Source organism: Canis aureus, chromosome 31 (genome assembly GCF_053574225.1).
Source record: "Canis aureus isolate CA01 chromosome 31, VMU_Caureus_v.1.0, whole genome shotgun sequence".
NCBI classification, from domain to species: Eukaryota; Metazoa; Chordata; class Mammalia; order Carnivora; family Canidae; genus Canis; species Canis aureus.
The window spans coordinates 35863440-35889618 of NC_135641.1; the positions used below are offsets into that span (position 1 = coordinate 35863440).

General features: G+C 32.6%; 1 long non-coding RNA gene across 5 annotated transcripts in view; it reads left to right on the forward strand.

Annotated features, from left to right (window-relative positions):
* The window catches only part of LOC144302658 (uncharacterized), an 87503-nt gene that overhangs the window by 39545 nt on the left and 21779 nt on the right, over positions 1-26179 (forward strand). For 3 of the 5 annotated variants that reach the window (XR_013369634.1, XR_013369636.1, XR_013369637.1), the window contains 2 exons: positions 6154-6267; positions 12530-12573. This is a non-coding gene — a long non-coding RNA (uncharacterized LOC144302658). The remainder of the gene's footprint in view (positions 1-6153; positions 6268-12529; positions 12574-26179) is intronic. The other 2 variants (XR_013369638.1, XR_013369635.1) reach the window with 2 other exon arrangements.

Here is a 26179-nt window from a genome sequence, read left to right on the forward strand (position 1 = left end):
CACAGCAGGACTCCCAACGTAAGGCTAGTAAGAGTTTAGTAAAAAAGAACTGTGAGGGGCACCTGGGTGGCGCAGTAGTTGAGCATCTCCCTTTGGCTCAGGTCATGATCTTGGGGTGGAGTCCTGCTTTTCCCTCTGCATATGTCTCTGCCTCTCTTTCTGTGTCTCTCATGAATAAATAAGTAGAATCTTAAAAAAAAAACTGCAAAAGAGGGGAAGCAGCAAGGAGAAACATGCTCTAGGTTGTAGGTACAAAAAGACATAAACTGAGTGTGGAGAAAATATGAGAAAAATCCTATAGAAAATCAGTCTCAATCTACCCATAAGGTAACACTAGAGGAACTGAAAATCATTGTTTCACTGAGAATAACTGTAGGAGCAACAAATGCCAAACCCAGCTCAGGTTGTCAATGATTCAAATCCCTCACTAGAAAGAAAATGAATTCTCATTTCCAGAAATGAATAATATTTATAACATTTTCTACTGTCATACAAAAGATGTCTGACATTCGACCAATAATGATGAGGCTCATAGAGGAGTAAGAATAAATCTACATACTGTCAAGAAACAAAGCAATCATCAGAATTAGATTCTGAAATGAACCAGATGTCAGCATTTTCAGACAAGGGATTGAAAACAAGTATGATTAATATGTTAAAAGCTATAGTGCATAAAATAAACAACATGAATGGAGAAACAGTTAATTTTGACTGAGAGATGAGAAGAGTAATGAGGAAATGGATATGCTATAGGTGAAAGCACACTAAAAGAGATGAAGGATGGCTTTGAATTCATTTTCAAGCCAACACAATTGAGAAAGCAATCAGGAAATAAGATAGATCAATACAAAATACTCAAGCAAAAAAAAAAAAAAAAAAAAAAAAAAAAACTCAAGCAGAAACAAAGTTAAATAAAAAGTGAAAAAAAAAACAACTACTACGGGACAATTTCAAATGGTCTAACTTAATTTGAATCTCAGAAGAAGATAGAAATAATAAATATTTGGAGATAATATTTGAGATTTAAAAAAAATCATAAAAAACATCAAAACAAATATCCAAGAACTCAGAGAACATCAAAAGGCATGAAATAAACAAACAAAATGTCCCTAAACTCATAATATCCTAGTAGCTGAAGATTAATGGGAAGGAGAAAATCTTGAAGGTATCAAGAAAAAGAGATTCATTACATGTAGGGGGTCAAAGGTGAGAAATATAGCACGTTTCTTCTCAGAACAGTACAATCCAGAAGGTAAAGACGATATTCTTAGAGTTATCTAACACACCACACACACACACACACACACACACACACACACACACTAGACTAACCCAGAATCCTATACTCAGTAAATGTATCTTTCAAAAATGGAAAGTAAGTACTGATTTCCTTAGAAATACAAAAAAAGGCAGAGAACTTATTAACAGTGGATTTATCCTAAAGGTATATTAAAGTGCTTTCTTTAGCCCAGAAGAGCAATGGCACAGGAGAGAAACCTGGATGCAGACAAAGAAATTAAAACTTTAGAAATGGTATTAATGAAATAAATTGATTTTTTGTTATATTTTAATTGATTTAAAATAACTGATCAAAGCAGAAACAACATGAATTAATTTTGTGTTTATAACTTCTATAAAAGTAAGACATATGACAAAATAGCAGAAAATATGGAAAGCCAATTGGAAATACCCAGATATTGAGGTCCTTACACAGCATACAAAGTAACATACCATTTGAAATTAGATTGCCATTAATTAAAACATATATAGTATACTCATTACTTTTTTAAGAGAGATATAAAAATTAAGCCAAAAGTAAAGACAAAATCAAATGATAAAATGTTTCTATTACACCAAAAAAGAGGAAAAACAAGAAACAAAGAACAAATGAAACAAATAGAAACTATAACTACTTAGAGGGCAGTTAATTATATGCTTATATCATATATTATATCATATATTAAGTCAACTTATATATAAGCAGTCTAAACATACCTATTAAACAGCAAATACTACCAAAGATTGCCTGGGTGACTCACTTAGGCAATGGAATCTTGATCTCAGCTCAGAACTCAATCTTGGGGTTGTGAGTTGAGGCCTCATATCAGATTCCATGCTAGCATGGAGGCTACTTAACAAAAAAAAAAAAAAGCAAAATCTAACAATTCCAACAATTAGCTACCCATACAAACTGTCTTCAAATATAAAGATATAGATAGATTGGGGCACCTGGGTGGCTCAATGGTTGAGTGTCTACCTTTGGCTCAGGTCATGCTCCTGGGGTCCTGGGATCAAGTCCCGCCTCAGGCTCCTTGCAGGGAGCCTGCTTCTCCCTCTGCCTATGTCCCTGCCTCTCTGTGTCTCTCATGAATAAACAAATAAAATCTTTTTAAAAATAATATAGGTAAGTTAAGATTAAAAATATGTGGAATAATAAAACATGCAAACGTGAATCAACAGAGACCTGGGGATACTAATATCAAACAGAGTATATTCAGAAGTAATATTCCCAAGAACAAAGGAGGATATTACATAAAAATAAAAAGATTAATTCACCAAGAAATGTAAACCTAAATGCACATATATGTAACAACAGTTTCAAAATGCATTAAGCATAAATAATAGAATAGATGGAACAAATACACAAAAACACAATTACAGTTGTAGACTGCAAAAGCCAATGGATTAAACAGAAAATCATAGGAAAATTAGAGAATACTTCGAGTCAAGTTAAAAGAAAACACAACTCATAAATTTTTTAGATTCAGCTAACAAAGGGCTAGATAGTAATTATAATATTCCATGTTTATATTAGATGAAAGGTCTCTAATCAATTACCTAAGCTTATACCTTAACATGCTAGAAAAAAGAAACCTCAGTCAAGCACAAAGCAAGACAATAAAGAAAATGCTAAACACGACAGTAGAAAATATATTGAGAATGGGGAAAAAGAGAGAAAAACAATAAAAGTTAAAGTTAGCTTTTTGAAAAGACCAATAACATTGATAAAACACTAACCAGATTGACCAAGATATGACATACCTGTATTAGAAATGAAATAGGCACTTTACTACAGAACCTACAGATATTAAAAAGTTACTAAGTGAATGCTACAAATAATTCTATGCCAATTACCTAGGTGAAATGGTCATATTTCTTGAGACACAAAATCTTCCAAAGCTCATCAGAAATAATTAAACAAAATAAATAGCCCTATATGTTAAAGATATTCAATTTGTAATAATAAACCACTCAAGAGGGACAGTTTTAGGTTGCAATGTGGTCACTTGGAAATAGTAGCAAACATTAAGGAAGTAATACTGATTCCATGCACACTCTCCAGAATATAGAAGTGACAGACCGCATTTTATAGAACCAGAATCTATCTTGAGTCACAAGAAAAAAATGTGCCAATTCAAGAAAATGTAATTATAGGCCAATATGCTCCATGATCATAAAATGCACAAATATACAACACTACAATAGATACTAAATCTAACCACATGTCTAAAACAGCACATCATGAACAAATGGAAATCATGATAGGCATTCAGCTCATTCAAGGTAATTTACCACATCAGCTGATCAATGATGAAGAATCATACGATAATCTTTGATAGGTGAGGCAAAAACATTTTACAAAATTTAATACGCATTTATAAGTACATTTAGAACATTAGGACTAGAAGGAAACTTTCCAGATAAAGGGTTTGTACAAATCCTATATTTAGCAACATACTTAAAGCTGAAAGGCTGAATGCTTTCCTCATAGTGTCAGAAACAAGGTCAATATTTGAAAATTGATCATGTTGTTTGAGTATATAACTTTAATTTACTGTTTCTTAAATTTTCATCCAAAAATTAACAGAAATTAAAACACCTACCACAAGGCATTATGAGAAGTAATTAAGTTACTTTGTAGTGTAGTGTAGTCTATGGCACATAGGTAACTGATATCTGATGCTTGATAAACATAAATATCAGATATTAGTCCAATACAAATATAGTAAGTTATAATTCACCTAAAACTTAAAAAAATGAAATATTTTGGTTATCCCTAAAGACTGGTTAGGACCAAATAGAAATTGAAATTTTATAAACAAAGAACATTCACAATACCATCAAAAGTATAGGTTCTGTATACCAAAAACTGCAAAACATTGATGAAAAAAATCAAAGAACACCCAAATAATTGAAGGGTTATTCCATGCTGATAGTTTGAGAAACTCAAAATATTAATTTTCCGAAACAGACATACAGATTCAATGCAATCCATACCAAAATCTTAGTAATGACTTTGTAGAAATTGCTAAGCTGATCTTAAAATTCATGTGGATAGACAAAGGAACTAGAAGAGCCAAAAAAAGGTGGCTTTTGTTTATTTTTTGGTTTTGTTTTTGGAAAAAAAAAAGTTGGATCATTCAAACAACTCAACTCCAAGATTCAGCTACGTTAATCAAAGATAGACATACTGAAATAGAATTAAGATTTTAGATTTGAATTTACAAATATTGAAAATATTCATTTTCAATGAATTGCAATTAATTTGGAACAACTATGGAAAGGTAATTCAGTGAAGAAGGAATAGTATTTTCAATGTCGTCCTAAAGAAACGGTATTTACCAATAAAAAGGATCCTCAATCCATATTTCTGAACATTTCTAAAAATTAACGCAATAGTATCATTGACCTAAATGTGAAATATGAAACCATAAAATTTATAGAACAAAACACAGAATACAAGTGTTTTAATTCCTTGGGATAGGCAAAGATTTCTTAGATACAATAGAAAGTACATTCCATAAAATTAAAAACTGAAAAATTGACTTTATCAGAGTTAAGGATTTCTGTTCTTTGAAAGGAACTGTTAATACAAGCTACACACTAGAAAAATAATTGCAAAGTAAATATCTTGTAGAGAACTTTTATCTCTATTATATTAATATTATATATGTATGTATATAAATTTGTCTCAAAGGTAAGAAAATAGCATACCCGCCTAAAGATAGGCAAATTATTTGAACACTTTGTTAAAGAAGGTATATGAATATAAATTAAAACTACTTGAAGTTATAACTACTAAATAATAATAATTATTATTATAATAACACCAAATCCTGCTGAGTATGTAGAGTAGCTGTACGTAAGAGAGGTACAGCAGCTTTGAAAAACAGTGAAAAAAAGTTTGGAAGTTTTGTAAAGTAAAACATCCATCTATACAATTTAGCAATTCCACTTCTAAATATTTACCTAAATTAAATGAAAAAATATTTTCACCGAAAAACTTTATTTAAATGTTTATAGCATTGTTATTCACAATCTCCCAACTAAAAACAAGCCAGATATCCTCCAACTGATGAACAGATAAACTAGATCTCTACAATGACATAAAAAGGAATGGGTAGCTAATGCCTGCAATAACAAGTACTATCAAATGCATCCTTTTAAATGAAAGTAGTCATACTCAAAAGGCCACATGTTACATGATTCCATATACATGACATTCTGGAAAAGGAAAGAAAATAAGGTCAGAGAACAGATCACTGGTTGCTTCGGGATGATATGTCAACAAAGAGGCACTGGGAATTCCTGAGAGTGATAAAATTGATTTATATTTTGATTCCGGTGATTATAATGGCATGCATTGTCAAAACTCTGACTCTTTCTCTCATATTTTAAGCCTATCCCTAAGAAGGAAACCTTTGAGAAGAATCAGATTTATAAAACATCACGTATGCCTTTGGCCTTTGTAATGAATCAATTGTAAATAACATCTCTGGTTTGATTAAAGTTAACTGTCAAGTTATGTTTAACATAATAGAATACACTAAAAGAGAACACTTAGCAATTCTGGCTCAATATAAAATGTTAGAATAAATAGAACAAATTTTGTAGATTCACTAATTGACAGACATTTTGTGTTTATGTGCTTCATAGATAGAGAAAGAATAGAAATGCAAGTTAAAATAGAAATGCATATGGAAACAGTTAAACGGCAAATAGCACAGAAAATGAGAAGTATATTTTTTAAAGGAAAATTGACTTCTCACTTGTTCAAGTTAGATCACTCTGTCAGTAATCTTGTTTGATTCTCCATACAACATCCATGGATCATTTTTCTAACTATTAAATAGTCTCTTTTTCTTTTTCTAGCAGTTTTATTCAGGTATAATTGATATGTTTAAAAAAACCTGTGCATGTTCAATGTATACAATTTGATGAGTTTGGACAAATGCCTACACCGATGACACTATCGCCGTGATCAAGGTAATAGACACATCCATCACCTTCAAAAGTTTCCATGTGTCCCTTTTGTATGGAAGTGTGTGTATGTGTGTGTGTGTGTGTGTGTTGTATTGTGTGTGTTAAGAATGTTTAATGTAAGAATTATCCTTTAAGCAAAATATGAGTGTACAAAATACCATGTTATTAACTAGACCTACCATGTTGTATAGCAGATCTCTAATTTGTTCATCTTATATAACTGAAACTAGAGATAGCATGGATGAACCTGACACATTATACCAAATAAAACAAGCCACTCTCAGAAGGACAAATCTGTATGATTCCATTTATGTGAGGAAATCTAAAGTAACCAAAATCGTAGAATAAAATGGTGGTTGCCAGGGGTTCCTGGGTGGGGGCATGGAGAGAGTCTCTCTCTCTCTCTCTTTCTCTCTCTCTCTTTTTTAGATTGTTTATTTGCTTATTCCTGAGACACACACACACACACACACACACACAGAGAGACAGAGACATAAGCAGAGGGAGAAACAGGCTCCTCCCAGGGGAGCTTGATGTGGGACTCCATCCCAGGACCCCAGGATCATGCCCTGAGCCAAAGGCAGATGCTCACACCCAGGCCCCCCTACTTAAAAGTCTCTTGACTGATTTTCCTAATTTAATTTTTGTCACTTTCAACTCTGTCCTATAAATGATTCAAGTTTTTCAAAGTGCTTCATTTTATTTTAAAGGTAGAAACACATGATATTGCCAGGGGCAAATCATTTTTGACCTACAAAACAAGCAATTTCTTATTCTTTAACAGAGAAATGCTTGAATTCTTTTTGGGGCCTATTGGATTAGCTGGGCCCTACTTGTGTGTCTCCTGCTTAATTTTGCCATTCACACCTCTCTCTATATTCTTCAAATTCACTATCCTTTCAGTTTCTTTAATATTTCTTTCACCTTCACAATTAAGGTGTTGGTACTACTCTTCTTTTTATCTAGAAGTAACTGGATTTAATCAAGCATTCCTTACCTAATTGTTAATAGCTCAGAAAATCCAACATAATATTGTCCAGTACACACTCTGTGACCTTTCTGGACTAGATTGGCAGCACCTTTTCCCATCTGATAATCTTTTATGGTGCTTCACACTTATTAAACGTGAAATTGAATAATTAATAGTAAAATACTTTCTTTAACACCATTTCCACTAGATTATAAGATTTATCAGGGCAGAGGCTCTGGCTTATTTACCACCATATCCCCAAAACTGAATATAGACTTAGAAAATAGACTATACTCACTATGTTTTTAAAAATAACATTAAAATAATTAATTTACCAGAAAATAAAGAAGATCTAGTGCTTTTATTGTGTGTATGTACATGTGTGTTAGTAAATACTCATCAACCATGGTGAGAAAGACTTTACTGTCAAATGAGGGAGAGAATTTGTGCTTAAATGAGCAAAGGGGTGAAAAGAGAGAGACAGGGAACAAGAGAGAGAGGGAGGCAAAGCAAGAAACAGACTTAGCTGTAGAGAATCAACTGATGGCTACCAGAGGGGAGATGGGTTTGGGAGACATGTTGAACAGGTGATGAGGATTAAGGAGTGCACTTGGCACTTGGGATGGGTACTCGGTGTTGTATGGAAATGTTGAATCATTAATACAGTTATCTAAGTAATAATGATGACAAAAAAGTTTAATAGAGTTTATGAGTTACCAATGTTTAATATTTAAAGCTTTTTGAATTTATTTATAAAGAACTGTAAAATGTGTTTAGTGTTTGACAAAGTAATTACACTCTGGGAACATGGCCTCCATTAATAATCTGCAAAGTTGAATGGCTTTAACGAACAGTAATTTTTCAGGGGACAATTTTTTGGTGCCAGTCATGTCTTACCTTTCCCTCCACAAATTGTTTCAGAGCTATCTATCTAACTCAGTTGAGAATCTCAGTGGCCATGCTTTAGGAAATTACACCCAAAACACAAAAAAATAAGCCAGGATGAAACACTTCATAAACTAAAGAGCTATTGACTTCGGACAAATTACATAACCCATTGATACTAGATTTCTAATTTATGCACTAGATATGATAATAGTTTGTGGTTTTGTGAGATGTATGAGACATTTGTTTGTAAGATTTAGTGCTCAATTTGTAAGTAGTGAATAAGGTTGATTTCCTTGAATTATTAAAATTGACAAAACAAGAATCATTCGCAAATGATGGATTAAGCACAGATCTTAAGTTTTTATATAACAAATTTATTTTAAAATGTTACTTAAAATACATTATCTTGTTCTTAGTGATGCATTAAGCTCCTCAAAATCATAATATATTTAGAAATAAAGTATTTTGCTTCTTGGGGTTTAGGATAGATGCCTCTTGCTACCTTTGTTATCTCTGAAAAATTACTTAAGCCCTCATCGTTAATAGGAGCTTGAATATTTTCAAAACGAGTTACAGAAAATATCAACAGTGATTAAAACATACTAAAACAAAATACGTATTTTTTATGTTTTTATATACATTATTTTCTTTTAAAATTTATTTTTAATAAAATCTGTGTATATTTAAGATGTACAATATGATGTTTTGATATACATATATAAGTGAAATGATTGGTATAATCAGGTAATTTACATACCCATCTCCTCACATAATTACTTCTGTGGGTGTGTGTGTACGGTGAGAACATCTGAGATCTACTTTTCTAATAAATTTCCAATTACAATGTGTTGCTATTAACTCTAGTAACCATGCTGTACATTAGATCTCCAGAATTTGTTAATTTTATATTACTGCAACTTTGTACCCTTTGATCAACATCTTCTCATTTTCCCCACTTAACTATCAGCAAAATGAAAAGGCAACATACAGAATGGGAGAAAATATTTGCAATCCAAATATCTGAAAAGGGATTAATGAGGAACTACAATTCCATAGCCAAAAAGCAAATAACCCAATTAAGAAATGGGCAGAAAACCTGAATAAATATTTTTCCAAAAGAACATATATAATTGGCCAACGGGTAATGAAAAAGAGGTCAACATCACTAATTATCAGAGAAATGCATATCAAAACCTCAACGAGAAATCACCTTACACCTGTTAGCATAGCTTTTATCAAAAAGACAAAAAAATACCAAGTGTTGAAGAGGATGTGCAGAAAAAGGAATTTTTATATTATTTTCTAAAAACAAACAGCAACAATGGAAAGATAACAAAATCATTTACTTTATTTTATAAATTTATGAATATAATTCCTTCTTAGGTTTAATTCTTTTTTTTAGATTCGTATAATGCTTTTCTTTCAGATTTAAAATTATTATAGAATTATTGTCCTCTTTTGTAGCTATATATTTTAGGCTGTTTTATAGATTACCTATACTATTATCAAAAAATGTGTTAGTATATATGTAAGTTTATCATGTAATTCCAATTTTTCTCTGTTATTTTATAACTGTTAACAGGAGAGTGTTTTATGTATGTGCCGATGTTACTGAATTCATGTGAATAAGTCAAATATCCTCAAGTGAATTAGCCTGGGCACAGCAGTTAATGTTTACACATAAAATGCACAATGCAAAAGAGAAATGAACTCAGCCTCGCAGAGAAAATGATCACAAATGATGCAAAGGCCAAAAAGAAAAAAAAATATATGCATATATACTTATGACTTCACTTTCAAATCCGAATCTGAGATTTTTCTCTCCTCCCTCTATCTTCAAGTTGATCCACTTTTTATTTACAATATTATTCGTTATTTCTAAAGTAGTATTACAATTTAATAGATAAGGAAGCAGTTAAATAACCTCTCTGAAAGGATAAGGCAATGCATTTGCCTAATTACATTAATTAGCCTAGATAAGGAACAAGCACTCCACCCAAATCTTTCCAAATTCATTCTGTATCTAAGTTCTCATAATCAGTCTTTTTTTAGGAATAAAATATAGAGGTTACCACTTAATACAAAATTCAGGACTAGTTATCCATTTTACAATTACAAGCATTATACTTGATTAATGAAATAATTTAAACTCTCTCCCTCAAAAATATGGAGACATTAGGAAGATTTTGATAAAATAGGAAAGAAGATTTTATTCCAAATGAGCTAAATTTCCTTCATTGATAAATTGAGAATTTGGGGGAAGTTGAGGAACAGTAGCTTACTAGAAATCAGAGTGATCTTACTAATTTGTGTAAAATTGCAGGAATGGAATGCAGATAATTCACTGCATTTCTGAAAGTTCAGAAACTTTTTTCCTATTAAATTGCCAGCTTTATTATAATTACAATGGCCTTAAACTTTTGACATATTTCACATTTGCTGTGGTGAAGGCATAATAGTGTTATACATTGTAGATATAATTGCAAGTATAAGCAATTAAGTTTTCAGTTTTGATAAAAAAAAAAAACTTTCCTTCTACCCAGATTATTGAAAATGTTGCAACAATAATAATTTCAATATTTATGACCACAGGAAAATTTATTCTTTTTTTTATTCCTTATTTTTTCTGTCATTCATTAGTCAGTGGTGGTTCACTATAAAGGTGGAGTAGAGGTGTGTTTGTACAGACATTACATTTAATTCAACAAATTCTAGGATACAGAAAGCCGCTTTCCTTTAGAAATACGATGATATAATAATTCAGGTGCATAATTAATATGCAAAGGTCTGCTGATTTGTCTTAATATCTAGCAATGTATAAAATATATATAAAGCTGTTTGGCAATAAAATTGTAAATTTTCTGCTTTATGCAATACTTCACAATCAAATTAAACAAACATGTGCCAAAAGTTTTTACAAAAAATGCTGAGACTATTAAGTTTACTGCTACTAAAATATTCATACTTAAGCACAAAATAATAAAACCAAGTCATTAGCAGTTTATTGAGTTTTTCTGTTAATAAAATTTAATTTCTAATTAATAAATATTTTATTATTTAATTTAATTTAATTTAATTTTATCTAGGGTGCACTTGACATTGGCTATAGCGCACAGAAAACTTGGTATTATTAGACATTAAAAAACATTTCCTTTAATTTGTGACAGCTGTAAGTTACTTATGAAACCAATTTGTAAATAAAGTTACTTACAAAAGTTTAAAAGATGGCCAGATGAGTTGAGAAAATGGACCTATCTTTCTTTTTTTTTTTTTTTTTTTGGACCTATCTTTCTAACTCTATCATTACCACTATAGTGGGAGATAAATATAAACTAGTCTTAGATTTATACTGAGATCATTTAATAGTTTTACTTACTGTTATTTTTTGTATATGAACTGAAGTGTGATAAAAGCATAACAATAGCTGCAAGTTTTTTTGTAATAATTTCCATGATGATAGTAAACATTTAAATAAGCTATAAAAGAGCTAGGTAAAAAGAAATGTAGATATGTATTTGCAGATGATTGATAAAGTACTAGCTGAATAATAAGTATCTCCAGGTTTGGACACAGTTATATTCATTTAGAGCAAAGTGTGTCAAAAAGGCAACATTTAGAACAGCAAAATTACTGGCTACTTAATACAGTCCATAGAAATAGAAGTGGAGCTAAATTAGTGTATAATTTTCTGCTAGTGATGTATAAACTGCCAAAATCTTAGTGTCTTAAAACAACACAATAATTTATTACTTTAGAGTGGTAAAGACCACAAGTCTCAAATTGGTCTCATTGGGCTAAAATCAAGTGGGCAGAGCTGCATTCCCTTTGAAGTGACTAAAACCTCCTCATTTGCCTCCCTGTTCCTTTTCCTAAAGGACCCTTGTGATAACATTTAGCCCCCCACATAATCCAGGATAATCATTTGTTTCACAGTCAATTGATTAGCATCCTTTGGATTAGGGAATATGAGGGTGTAGGAAGCCCAAGTTCTTTGGAGAAGGGTGGCCCATTTTATAAGGAGAGGAGGCACCTGCTCTAAGTGCTGACTAGTTCCACAATTTAGGCAAATTCTCTAAAATGGAAAGGGAGGGGCTGCTTCAAAAGATGGCACTCTCAGTAACTTCCGCCTGTCTTATGTTTCTCACTCCAAGAACATGCAACCTTCCAGGGTCTTCCATGCTGGTTCCATCAGGGGTGCCTATTTTGGTTCTGGTGAAAAAGCTAATGTTAATGAGAGCTGTGCCAGGAAGGATTAGGGCTAACTACAAATGTTGGCTGTAAAATGCAATGTTTTCCTAACTTCCTATTTTTCCTGAGAAGAAAATAAATCTTTTATTCAAATGGAAAGTGACAACAACAAGTTTAGTTCTCTGTTGCCATGTAACAGCACATTTTCCCACGTTTCAGGGAGTAGGACGTGGATACCCTTCCTGGAGGACAAGGATACCACAGTAAGTCTTCATAGCATACAATAAGATATAAGATGGTATTAAATGTTATATTATGATGGAGGAAATAGGAATTAGTATGTGTGAGGGAAAGCAGAGGAAAATTAAAATGGATGAGGGGATGATGTTACCCTGTGTTGATAAACTGTTTTCAATTATAATTGAGAAAACTATTCTATATCAACTTTATTTGGGATCAATTATAATCAAAATGAAAGTCAAATTCATTTTAATACATCTTTGTTTTCCAGCATCTAACATCCTTTTCTGAGAGAGAGAGAGAGAGAGAGAGAGAGAGACCTCAGGGAGAGGCAAAGGGCGAGGGAGAAAGAGATTCTTAAGCAGACTCCATGCTCAGCCCCGTGTGGAGCCCCACCCAGGACTTGATTTCACGCCCCTGAGATCATGACCTGAGCCAAAATCAAGAGTCAGACACTTAGCCAACTGAGCCACACAGGGGCTCCTCCAGCATCTAACATTCTTTACCATTCCATTATGCTATATATTTAGTAGGATGGTTTATTTGCACTCTTAAAAAAAAAAGTTTTACTTGGTTCTGTCATCCAATTAATATCTAATAGTTAAGGAACAGTTTATTCATTGAATCTAGTGAACAGATGGTAGATATGAAGAAAAATACAAAATATATCTTTGTTGTCAAAAGTAAGTAAAGTCCAGGCCCCTCTGGAAACACTTCAGCATCTGATTGAAAACGTTTCAGTGACCATGGCTAAAACTACATGTTCTAAGATGCCAAGACTCACAAGCAAAGGTCAAAATCCTATCACTCTGAATGAATTAAAGTTCAGATTGAATAAGCCACTCCTCGATTTTTTTCTGATAGCATCCCTGATTTTAGAGTTACTGAGACACTGATTGCTGTCATTTTGGGAGGAGGGAAAATAAATGAAGTGAGAGAGAAGTGTAGAACACTGCAGGAACAGAACTTGCCTCTCCTTTTCGTAAAGTTTAGAAACTGGAGCGAGGGTTGGCATAAAAATATAAAATGCTCATATGCGACTAGTTGGCCTTATAACATGAATAATTTAAATTGTATTTAAATAACATAAATTTAAAAGTGTTATTCTTTTCTAGTTCATTCTGTGTTTCTAAGAGACCACATGTAGTAATATCCGTTACTTTTAAAAATATTGACCTTTGAAAGCACCAGATGATCTAAGACAGAATAAAGTTCTGTTAATTAGGTGACTGTCCAACAGGGAATAAGAAACAGACATGAGGTGAGCTTGATGGAGAAATTTATTTGCTGAAAATGTTATGACATGAAGCTCCGTTAACTATAATATAGTTATTTTTAAGATGATGTGATCTACCTCTTGTAGTTTCTTAAGGAATAATGCAAATGTATCTTTGTCATATTATATAACCAGCTTCTGATGGCTTAAAAAAGTGCCTTCTTCAGGTCAGAGTTCTTAAATTCAGTGAGTGTAATAAGCTGTTTTTGTTTTAGAGTTTTCTTCAATGAATATCAGTAAACTTGCCTTTTTTTCTAGAATATATTTCTAACACACATATACTCACAAATATGATCAAAGATAATGTTCTCTCTAATTTACTAACACTGGTACAAATTTCACATTATTACAATGACACTGTACATATTATTGTATTTTCTCTAAATCATTATGTAAGATATGCTTTACTTTTTTTTTCTATCCTCTTCTTAGCAAAATAATTGTCCTGTAGTATTTTATGGTATAGATGGACATGTGACTAAACTCAATAAATATTCATGACCAAGTAATAATTGACAAAGAAGCCAAGAATTCTCAGTGGGGAAAAGATAGTCTCTTCAATAAATGGTACTAAATAAATTAGATATTCACATGTAAAAGAATGAAACTAGACGCCTTATTATATCACTCACAAAAATTAACTAAAAATGGAATAAAGACTTAAATGTGAGACCTGAAATCACAATGCTCTTAAAACAAAGGGAAAAACGTTTCTGAACATTGGTTTTGGCAAGAGATTTTTGGATATGCCACTTAATGCACAAGGGACAAAATTAAAATTCAACCAGTGGGATTACATCAAATTAAAAAGCTTCTGCACAACAAAAGTAATGATCAATGAAATTAAAACCTATAGAGTGGGAACAAATGTTTACAAACCATATATCTGATAAAGGATTAAAATGTAAAACATAAATAACATATAACTCAATAGTAAAAAAAAAACAAACAATCCAATTAAAAACTAGAAAAGAAAACGAATAAACATTTCTCTAAAGTAGCTATTCAAATGGCCAACAGGTGGATGAAAAGGTGCTCAACATCTAAGCATTAGGGGAATGTGAATCAAGACTACAATGAGGTATCACCCCAAACCTTTTAGAATGGTTATCAAGAAAATGATAAGAGAAAAAAAAATCTGGTGAGGATGTGGAGAAATCCTTATGCCCCATTGGAGGGAAAGTAAAATGGCATAATCATAGGAAGAAACAAATTGAGGTTTGCTGGAGGGGAGGGCTCTGAGGGGATGGGAGACCTGGATGGTGGACATTAAGGAGGGCATGTGATGTAATGGGCACTGGGTGTTATATAAGACTGATGAATCACTGACTTCTACCTCTGAAACTAATAATACACTATATGTTAATTAATTGAATTTAAATTTAAAAAATGGCACAGCCACTATGCAAAACAGTATGGCTGTTTCTCAAAAAAATAAAAAATAGAACTAGCATATGATCTAGCATTTTCACTTCTGGGTATGTATCTGAAAGAGAAGAAATTACTATGTCAACGAGATAACTGACTCCCATGCTAACTGCAGCTTCTTTACAGTAGCCAAAGCATGGAAACAACCTTAGTGTCTATCAATGGATGAATTGATAAAGAAGTGTATTCCACACAACCAATGGAACACTGTTCAGCCACAAAAAAGGAAGAAAATCCTGCCACTTGCAATATGGGTAGAACTTGAGGGCATTTTGCTAAGTGAAATAAGTCAGACAGAAAAAGGTAATAGTGTATTATATCTCATTTACATGTGGAAACCAAAACCATAACAATAACAAAAATTCATTGAGAAAGAAAGATATCAGATTTGTGGCTATAATGGAGAGGGGAGAAGAAATGGATGAAGGTGATCAAAAGGTACAAACTTCTAAATATAAGTTAAATAAGTATTGAGGATGTAAGGTGAAACATGATGATTATAGTTAGCCCTGCTGTATGGCATACTTGAAAGTTGTTAAACTAGTAAATCCTTAGTGTTCTCATCAGAAGAATAAAACCAGGGTTTCCTCTTTTTTTATGTAGCTGTATGAGGTAACGGATATTAACTAAACTCATCATGGTAATCATTTCTCAATATACATAAATCAAGTCATTTACTGTATACTTACACGGTAGTGTGTGCCAAATATGGCTCAATAAAACTGAAAAAAATAGTCAACTAAAAATAGATATTTATTTACCACTCTTGGACAAACTGATTTTTAAGGAAGTATTTAAATAAATGGAAATAAATTTAAGTAGTTATTCATTATTTATTCAAATCTGTTCTGAGAAATATCATGGAAACAAAGTATTTCATCTCACTCATTAAAATATAACAAGGATTGTCTTACTGGGCATTTTTCCCTATCTACTTGTTTCCTAGTGCATGGAAGTTCTGAACAAATGAAATCCAATCTAAAAAACACAATGGATATGTGATTTAAGTTTTAAGACTTAAAATGTGAAAATAAATTTAAAGGAGAAAAGCCCATTGGAACTGGGTTTTAGAGAATTTCTGTAGACAGAAAAGAATATGTAGGAAGAATATTGTAGGCTTAGGAAACAGTGGGAAAATTCAAGGTGTATTTGGGACTCTGTGAGTTTTTAACTAAAACAGGAAATCATGATGAATTCATAGTGGTTATAAAAGCATTTTTGTCCCTCGCTGAATGCTCTGTCTCAAATGAATTCATTTGTTTACCATTCAAGGGATAAGTCAAAATACAAAAGGGGAAAAAATAAATAATATAGACCTACCAAAATAAGATAAAATCTTAAAAGATATAAAAAAGTGAAATAAGCCAGACATAGAAAGATAAATACTGTATAATTTCACTTATATGAGGCATATGATGAGTCAAATTCATAAAAGCAGATATTAGAATGGAGGTTGCCAGAAGAAGGGGAAGGGAAACATGGGAAGGTGATGTCCGAAGAAGACAAATCTTTAGTTATGCAAGATAAATTAGCTCTGAGACCTGTTATATAGTGTAGTGACTATAGCATGCAGTGCTGTATTATATACTGAAAATTTGCTAAGGGGTAGATCCTATGTTAATTGTTCTTAACATATTCACTAATAATAGTAATAATAATGGGAATAGGATAACTCTTTAGGAGGTGATGAATGTGTTGATAACATTGTTGGTGTGATGGTTTTATGGGTATACAGTCGTCCCCAAACTCATCAAGTTGTATACATTAAAGATATGTAGCATTTGCATGTCAATCATACCTCAGTGAAGAGCATAAAGGTACATAAAATAAAACATTTAAGTGAAAAAGAAAATTCCCATAAAGAATAAAATAACACCAATATCTGAATTAAAGTGTGATAGCAGTTACTAAATACTCTATTCCATCAAGAAGACCCGGAATTACTGTTGCACTGGGAATGGCCATGAAGGAATGTAAGTCAATTGAGCTGGAAAGCGATAAAGGAAAGTTTTCTTTCTAAACAATTAGAGCAAGCAAAATTATGAGACAGGCAAGTAGGATATCACTGGGAAGGAGTGAGTCAGCTGGTTTAACGTGACCAGGAGAATCCTAGAAGAAAGTAGTGGGAGTTACATTTCGAAAAGTGGATTTTAGACATTAGTCTAATAATACCAGGATAAGAATCTTTCATTTATTGAGTAGAAAGTGAGGATCCTTTAGATATGCGTGGGGTTGTTTGGTTTTTTTCTAACGTGTGCTGTGGTTAATTTTATATGTCTACCTGACTGGACTAAATATGTCCAGGCAGCAGGTGAAACATTATTTCTGGGTGTGCCTGTGAGGATGTTTCTGGAAGAGATTAGCATTTGATTCAGTAGACTGAGGAAGGAGATTGCCCTTACCAATATGGGTGGGCATCATCTGTTTATTAAGGACCCAGAAACAACAAAAAGGTTAAGAAAGGGTGACTTCTTTCTCTCTTTTCTTGAACGGGGGGACATCTATTTTCTCTTGTACTTCAGAGCTCCCAGTTCTCAGGCCTCCAGACTTGGAGGGATTCGTAGCTTTCTGTTTCTGACTCTCTGGTTCTCCAGCATGCAGATGGCAGGTTGTGAGACTTCTCAGCCTCCATAACCAAATGAGCCAATTCCTATAACAAATCTCCTCTTCTATATGTCCCTATATCCTCTTAGTTCTTCTCTGCAGGACCTTGCCTAATACAGGGTGCATTATTTTGTTAATCCTTCTTGTCCCAAGGGGGGAAATGCAGTTTATAGAGATATATAAAATAGCAAGAAGAAAGTTGAAATTATGTATACAACAAATAAGTAATAATTTCATTAAATAAGAAGTATTTTTAATACAAAATATTTAAGTTCATTGCAAAAATGCAAATACAATAGCAAAGTGCTTTTTCTGCCACTTCCAGATGTTTATTATTTACATATTTAAAACTCATTTGTCATTATGCTTTCAAAAATTAAACATGTAGGTTTATTCTATAGTACAACCTCTTTTTTCCTCCGCAATAAATTATGGAATGCTTCTGTATCAATATATACAGACTGATTCATTTTTTTTCATTTTTTAAAAAGTAGCATACAGAAAAGTGCACATAAAAATAAATGCACTGCTGGATGAATGTTCACAAAGCAAACCTCTCCATGTAAGCAGATCCCTAACCAAGAACCAGGAAAATAAATAGCACTCCGGAAGCCCCACCTTCCTATGCTTCTTTGTAGTCTAAGTCCCTGCCTTTGAAATGTAAAGTCTTTTGTGTCAGGCTTCTTTTGCTCAATTTCACATTTGTGAAATTAATTTGTAGTATTATGAATCACTGTAGAACATTCTCATTACTATTTTAGTATTCCTTCATGTGATTGTACCATAATTTATTTATGCAATCTACTGTTAATAGCAATTTGAGTAGGTTCCAGTTTGGAAATCATAGTAATATATTATATTATATATACATTATATACATTTGTTCATGTCTGAGACATAAACACAGGCAGATATGCACATGTATACACACATTTATATTTTTGTTGGAGTAGAATTACTGGGTTTTGGGATATTTGCTCAGCTTTAGCAGATAACGCCAAATTATTTTCCAAAGTGTTTATGCAAATGAATCACCCCACTGGCATTATATGAAAGCACTGGTTGTTTTAACTCCTAGCGAACACTTCATTTCTTTTCTTTTCTTTTTTTTTTTTTACACTTCATTTCTTTGGTCTCTTTTATTTGATATATTTCCGTGGGATTGTGATAGTATTACATTGTGGATTTATTTTGCATTTACCTGTTGGCTAATAAGATTGAACACTATTTCTATGTCCATTGCCATTTGGTTATTCTTTTAGTGTTATGAATTTGAACATATCTCTTGACATTTCTAAAAAAATTAAGTCATTTGTCCTTTTCTTATTGATGTGTATCTATCTTTATGTATCTTGTACATGGGACCTCTGTTGGATGTATGCATTACAGATAATTTCTTCCACTCTATATCTTGCCTTTTCACTTTTAAGGTGTGTGGGTGCAGGTATGTGCACGTTTGTGTGTTTTATTGACAATTTTTTAGAACAATGTGAGATTTACAGAAAAATTGAAAGGATATTACAGAGAGTTCCCATATATTCTATACCTGGATTCCCTTTTATTAATATATTTTGTTGATATGTACACATTTATAAATAATGAGCCAATATTGATACATTATTATTAATCAAAGCCCGTAATTTATTCAGATCCCAGCAGGTTTAACCTAGTGTCCTGTTTCTGATCCAATATCCTATGCAGCATACATGTTACATTTAGTAGTTGTATCTCCTTAGGCTCCTCTTGCTGTTGAGGAGGCATCACTGAAGGGCAGTGACAGTGGTCTCATTGCTACAAAGGTGGTGCAAATCCTCCCACTTCACTGTGCCTCTTCTGACACCACCCCAGTGAGGACAGGGAGCAGCATCTCCTTGCTGCTGGGTATTGGGGTAAGTCCAGGCTTCTTAGTGGTTTCCACTAATACCAATACTGAGGGCAGATCTTTTCACCACCTGGTAGGGATGAAAGTCCTGACTTCCTATTTGACCCAATTGGGATCACCGTTGTGATGCCTGGTTGCAATGTGGAAAGGGCAAAAGTCTGGAAGACTCCATCTACCTTTATGGCATGGACAGAGGTAGGGTCACAGTAGAAATGTGTGTGTGTGTGTGTGTGTGTGTGTGTGTGTGTATGGGTGTATATGGGAGTGTTGTTTGGCTGTATTGCCTAAAAGGTTTCTGACTTGCTAGGATTTCTTTTTCCTGGCACTTTTGCTAGAGAGACTCAACTTTTGTTGTGTCTGAATATGTCTCTGCCTATTGTCATTTTGGGGACGCAGGAGGCAAAAAGAAAACTAAGGGGACACATAATCATGTTGTTCTTGCTTCCTAAGTTCCCTAGACAATATGCCTTGTAATCATCACCTTTCAGAGATTTCTTATGTTTGTTTTTATAATGTACACGTTTGCTAGTTGTACTAACTGGAAAGAATACAGAAAAGTACATCTATTCCATTACCCAGAAGGGAAACCCCAATGTGTTTATCTACTTTTAAATTAGCAATTTTTAGAATTTATTATTGCTATTTCCTGTACCCACTTTATTTTATTTTTTAAAAAATCTGTTTTTTAAAAGAATGAGAATGACTGACCTGCTTTTTTCAAGAAAATTCAACCACTTTATATCACATTTTCACCCTGGAGACTACAAGCTTTGAAGAATCATTTCAGCAAATATATGCTGTTATTTATCCATCTGTAGCAGCTTAACAAATCCAAGGAAGGAATTCCCACAGCCTTCACTCTGCTGGGATGCCAGGGGAGCTTTTATGAATATTGTCTGCTCTAAAGCACCCACCGAAAATATTCGCTTGTGAAGATTTCATATATTTATTAATTTGATCTTACTTTTCTACAAAGGTAAACATTTCCCTAGTTTTATACGGTACAATTATCTATCTCATTTAATAATATATTTTAGGTTTACTGTTTACATTTTCAAATTAGATGTATTCTCAGTCTCACAATTTAAGACGCTATTGACAAAAACGTTATGTTTTCGCAATTTGAAATCTATAAATAAAGAAGATAAAATTGAATCAGCTTTTGATCTACTAACAATGAATATTGCCATCTCCTTTATAGCGTGCAGATTTGCTTAGAAGTATCTTGTATGTAGTTGATGCTTAAAGATTTGTTGATTTTTATTTCTATAAAGATTTCAATCATGTTTTTATTAATATACCTTTGTTCTGCTGTTAGATTGTATGCATTTTCAGTAATATTTTATTTTAATCTATTTTATTTTATAAAAACAGATCCTTTAAAGTATTTTAAACATAAACTATGTGACAATTCCATATGTGAGCCTTCAGCAAATGACTGGTGTATAACTATTTTTATATGAGACAGAAACCCACTTGTAAAGATTCATTATTCATTTATTTATTTATTTGTTATTTATTTATTTATTTATTTATTTATTTATTTATTTATTTATTTATTTATTTATGATAGACATAGAGAGAGAGAGGCAGAGACAAAGGAGGAGGGAGAAGCAGGCTCCATGCCAGGCGCTAAAACCAGGGATCCCCCAGAAACCCATTTGGATGAACAGTTTCTTCAAATGCTATAGTTATTTTTTAAAAGATCAAAATATAGATACAACTCATATATACAAGTTTTATGTAGTTAAATGCTTAGTAAAATAGACAGGGACAATGTGATGGGAAAAACCATTTAATTACTTTTCTTACACAGTTGGGAAAAGAACAACAGCTATTTTTGAAATTCAGGTACCTCTTCTCCTACAGACATAGAATTTTAAGGTGCCAGTCTCTTTGTAGCTGAGTGTAGTTATTTGACTAAGTCCTCAACATGTAATGTGAGTGAAAGTGACATGGGCCAATTTCAGGTCTGATCAAAACACCTTGCTTCTTGCTTCTGCTCTTCTCCATTCTTTTTTCTTCCCTGGGTGTGGAATGATGATAACTCAGAGCCTTATTGGAGATGCATTGGAGATGGCAGGGATATACTCTCTCCAGATCTTCCAATCTCTGTGTGAAACACATCACTCTTTTCTCAGTCTACCTTGTTGGAAAACCCATCTAGGGTGTCACATCAGAGAAAATTAAACTTTTTTGAGTTTGAACCATTATGGTCTATTTGATAGAATAGATTTAGTCTAATCTAACACATAGATATTCACTTCAAAATTGTATTGGATTCTAAATAGAGAGGATCATTAGTTACAAATGAAGTCTCTTTAGTTTTAACATTGCTACTATATTAATATAATGTACAAAAACTAGAAATTCTTGAGACCTTATCTTAGTGTAGTGTAAGAATTCCCTTTATTTATGCAGCTTTTCAAACTTTGCCTAAAGTGATAGGTGAGATGGTATTGAGAGATAAGCTATTCAATGATATTGAGAGATGATGGCAAATCCTAGACAGATGCACCTGGCATGTTGCATGATTTTTTTTCACTGTAGTAAGATAATGGAATGTTATTTTTTCTTCTTTTTCGAGTTTAACAAAATGGACAAGTTATGCTTTTACAAACTAAAATAGAAACAAGTTTATTTTTAAAACTAAGTATTTTAGTCATATGACAAAGAGAAAGCATATTGCCTTTCCTTGTATATATTTGTTGATGTCCTCCAGCCAAAAACAAGTAAGTAGTTGACTAAAACCCATGGTTGAGTAAAGTTGGATTTGTTGGCTCTTTTAATGGTTAACTATGTGATTTCCCAACAAGAAAGTAATCATGAAATATGTTATTGGGTTTGTGCTTCTGTGAAGTAATTTGAAGGAAGATTAAATGAAGCAGGATTTTGCTCTGGATTGGATGCTCTCAGAAAGTGGGGATGATTTTATGTTTGAATATCTTAATTTTTATTTAGAAGATGAGAATAACAAAGTGGGTTAAAGCTATAATTAATAAAGTTGCAGTAGTTACATATTTTAGTCAGAAAATGGGTGTTTAACTATTATTTTTGTTTATACAATGTTTTTTCTGTGCTTAGACATGGTTATTAAGTTGTCACATTTTTGTTCTTTTTATATCATGATCACAAGAGGCCTTGCTTGATGTTTGTGCTTGCACAATTTTTATATTCAATGGGAGATCATCAGAGCTTAGTTGGGAGTATCAAAACAACCCTAGCAACACTAAGTCTTAATTCACAGGGCCACCAACTGTCAGCGCTCACTTTTCTCTTAGTCCCTGCTTTCATCCATGGGTAGATGAACTGAGGACTTAGGGTATTAATCTTTGATCCACATCTTCACTATTGCCAAGATTTTGTTCATCAGGAAGTTTCTTGCAGAATTTTGTCTGTAGTTTGAATAGAATTAGCCTTTCCCATTCATTTTGGTGCATTTGAAATGACAGGAGCATTTAAGATACTGAGCAGGATACTTCAACAAAAATGGTTATCAGTCTTTGTAATAGATTTTGAAGATAGAAGCCTGAATTACCAAACCCAGACAGTAAAACCTATCCTAAATCCAGCTGTGTCATTTCTAAAAATCCAGTAAGCTTTCCTTTCAGCCTAGTCACAGGCTATTCTATGCAACCCACAGTATTTACATATGAGCAGCAAGAAGTGGTTTGCTATAATATAACTGCCTTCTTGGCTAGATAAACAGAAATCAAGGGTTATACATTTGTCCATTACACTTTGGCTAATAAATCCGAGTTTAAACAGCTCCGTTGAGCTCCCAGAGTACAAGTTATGCTCTCATGAGAAGGGCAAACAATTTTGGAAATACAATATTATTTACCTCATCAGGAGATAATTATTGTTTCCTTAAGGTCAGAAGATTCTTTGAAAGGATTAAACAGTTCCTGCAAAGCAAGTTGGAATATCTCTAATGAGAACAATCTGACTATCGTAGTAAGGATGAATCCAGTATTATTTTCCATTCCTGGTTATGGGCTAGGTTTTGCTGTAATTCTTCAGCACAAATATCTGTTGATCTGGGCTCAAAGTTCAAAATTAACAAGATTGAAGTTGGAATTAATTATATGAGGAAAACTTAAGTATCAGAAGAAAATTTTAAAAGATGTTTATCCCCTGAAATGTTTAAAAAGACAGCTATTTTTTTTTTTTTTTTGTCAGCAGGGTTTCATAGGAAATTACATGTACATCAATTGGTTAAATTCAGAGCAATCACAGATCACAGTGTTTAAAAGTAATAAGATGAAGGTAAAAATGAGCACATTGAGAAACTTTTTGTTAATTAAAAGAGCATGTCAAAGTGTAATAGTATGGAGGATTAATGATACAAGAAAAAGAGGAAAGAGCCTACTGCAGAATTAGAAAATTCATCTTGTTCTCTCATCTTGTTCAGAAGTTGTTCACTTTTGTGGTCATTAACCTATTCTGTTGTCATGGGTAAAAGCAGCCCACTTCTATGGTTAGTTTCTGGTGAATTTCTAACAATCTTAAATTTAAGGTTTCTTTTTTTTTTCTTTTTAAGATTTTACTTATTTATGAGAGAGACAAGCAAGAGAATGAGCTTGGGGAGGGGCAGAGGGTGAAATAGGCTCCTCCTAAGACTGACTCCAGGCTCAGTCTCAGGACCCTGGGATCATGACCCGAGCTGAAGGCAGACACAACCAACTGTGCCACCCAGGCATTCCTATGGGTGGTTTCTATAGACTGCAAGAAATATCTGCCTCCAAAGTATTTTAATATTATCATATAACCCATAATCATATATAGTATTAGGACAAATACATTCTCCCCTATCATTTGTTAGCTGGAAGTTATTGGTGAGGGCAATGGATCCAATTGACTAAATTATTTAATTCCTAGAATAATTGTATATTTTAATAGTAAATTGATGTCAGTGACAATGCAGCTTGCTTGGACATTTTCAGGTTTTTTTTTTAAGTTTAAAATTTTAATACATGTTTATCCATAGGATATTTTAGAGAATGTGTACATGATATGGATAAGTATTCAAACATAGTTAAGCAATTATTGACTTAGTTTTCTTCATTATTAGTGGCGAAACGTGACTCTATTTAGAGTTCTGCACCAATGGATAGCTGCATATGAAGGGGAAACACTATGTTATAGGAGGAAAGGCAATTAATGAAGAAGTGATGTTCCTGTCAATAGAAGAGTTTATAAAACATAGAGTATCATTAAGTTTAGTAAGATCAAGAAAAGAAAACCACTGAAACTTTTATCAGTTTTGTTGCTACTGCTTTGATACAAGGTAGATGTGCTTTGGCTCTTGGACTTAAAGGAAGATTAAAACAAACAATAGCTCTTTAATGATTTCCATATAATTTTCAGGGGCCTTAGAGTAGTGCCTGTCCAAACATTTTGTGGACAAAAATGTAAAAAGACTTTGTGAACTCAGAATCTTGGAAACAAGTCCATTTGTAGTCTTTATTTACCAATCTTTGAATTTAATCATAAGTGTACCTTTTTAAAATTGAAATGTACCTGGTCACTTCTGTTTTGTGAAAGATAATGTCAAGAGAATAAGAGGAAAGCCTGGAGACTAAAAGAAAATATTTGCAAAGGACATGTTGGATAAAAGATTGTTATCCAAAATATACAAGGAATTCTTAAAAATCAACAATATGAAAACAAGCAGCCCAATTAAAACTTGAGCCTAAGATCTGAACTGAAACTTCACAAAAGAAGATATAGGAGGAAGAAAAGCATATGAAAAAATAGGCCACATCATATGCCATCAGGAAAATGCGAACTAAAACAATAATGACATACTGCTATATTTCTATTAGAATAGCCAAAATCTGGAAAAAATGTGGAAATCTTTGTGTTTCCTAGTGACCAGTTTAGGAAAATCATAATTGGTTTATGCATATATGATACGTATTATTAAGAATTTGGGGTCTGAATATGAGAAAGGCAAAGTTAATCATAGGTTTTAAACAAGACAAGATTAGCAACATATTTAAAGGAAAAAGCATTTATAGACACAATTTTAACAATATAAAGTAATAAACAACAATGATGGTTAGGACTTTAACATTTTTAAAAAGTAAGAAATGTTTCACAATTCTGTTTAACAATATGTTAAAAGGGAGATTTAACAGAACATTTTGGTGAAAAAAATGAAGCTCTCTACATATGGGCAGAAAATAGCAATTTACAGGAAATGAAAGACATGATTCTACCTTATTTTATGTGTTACTTATGAAATATTTTTTTATTAAGCTAAATATTAACATGTTTATAGATCTGTATTGAGACATACAGAGATATGTAAACATACAAATCGGCAATACATTGAAAACTTTTAGCTAAAGCTTTAAAATATAATTAATTGGATTTCTTGGGTGGCTCAGTTGGTTAAGTGTCTGACTCTTGATTATAGCTTAGGTCATGATTT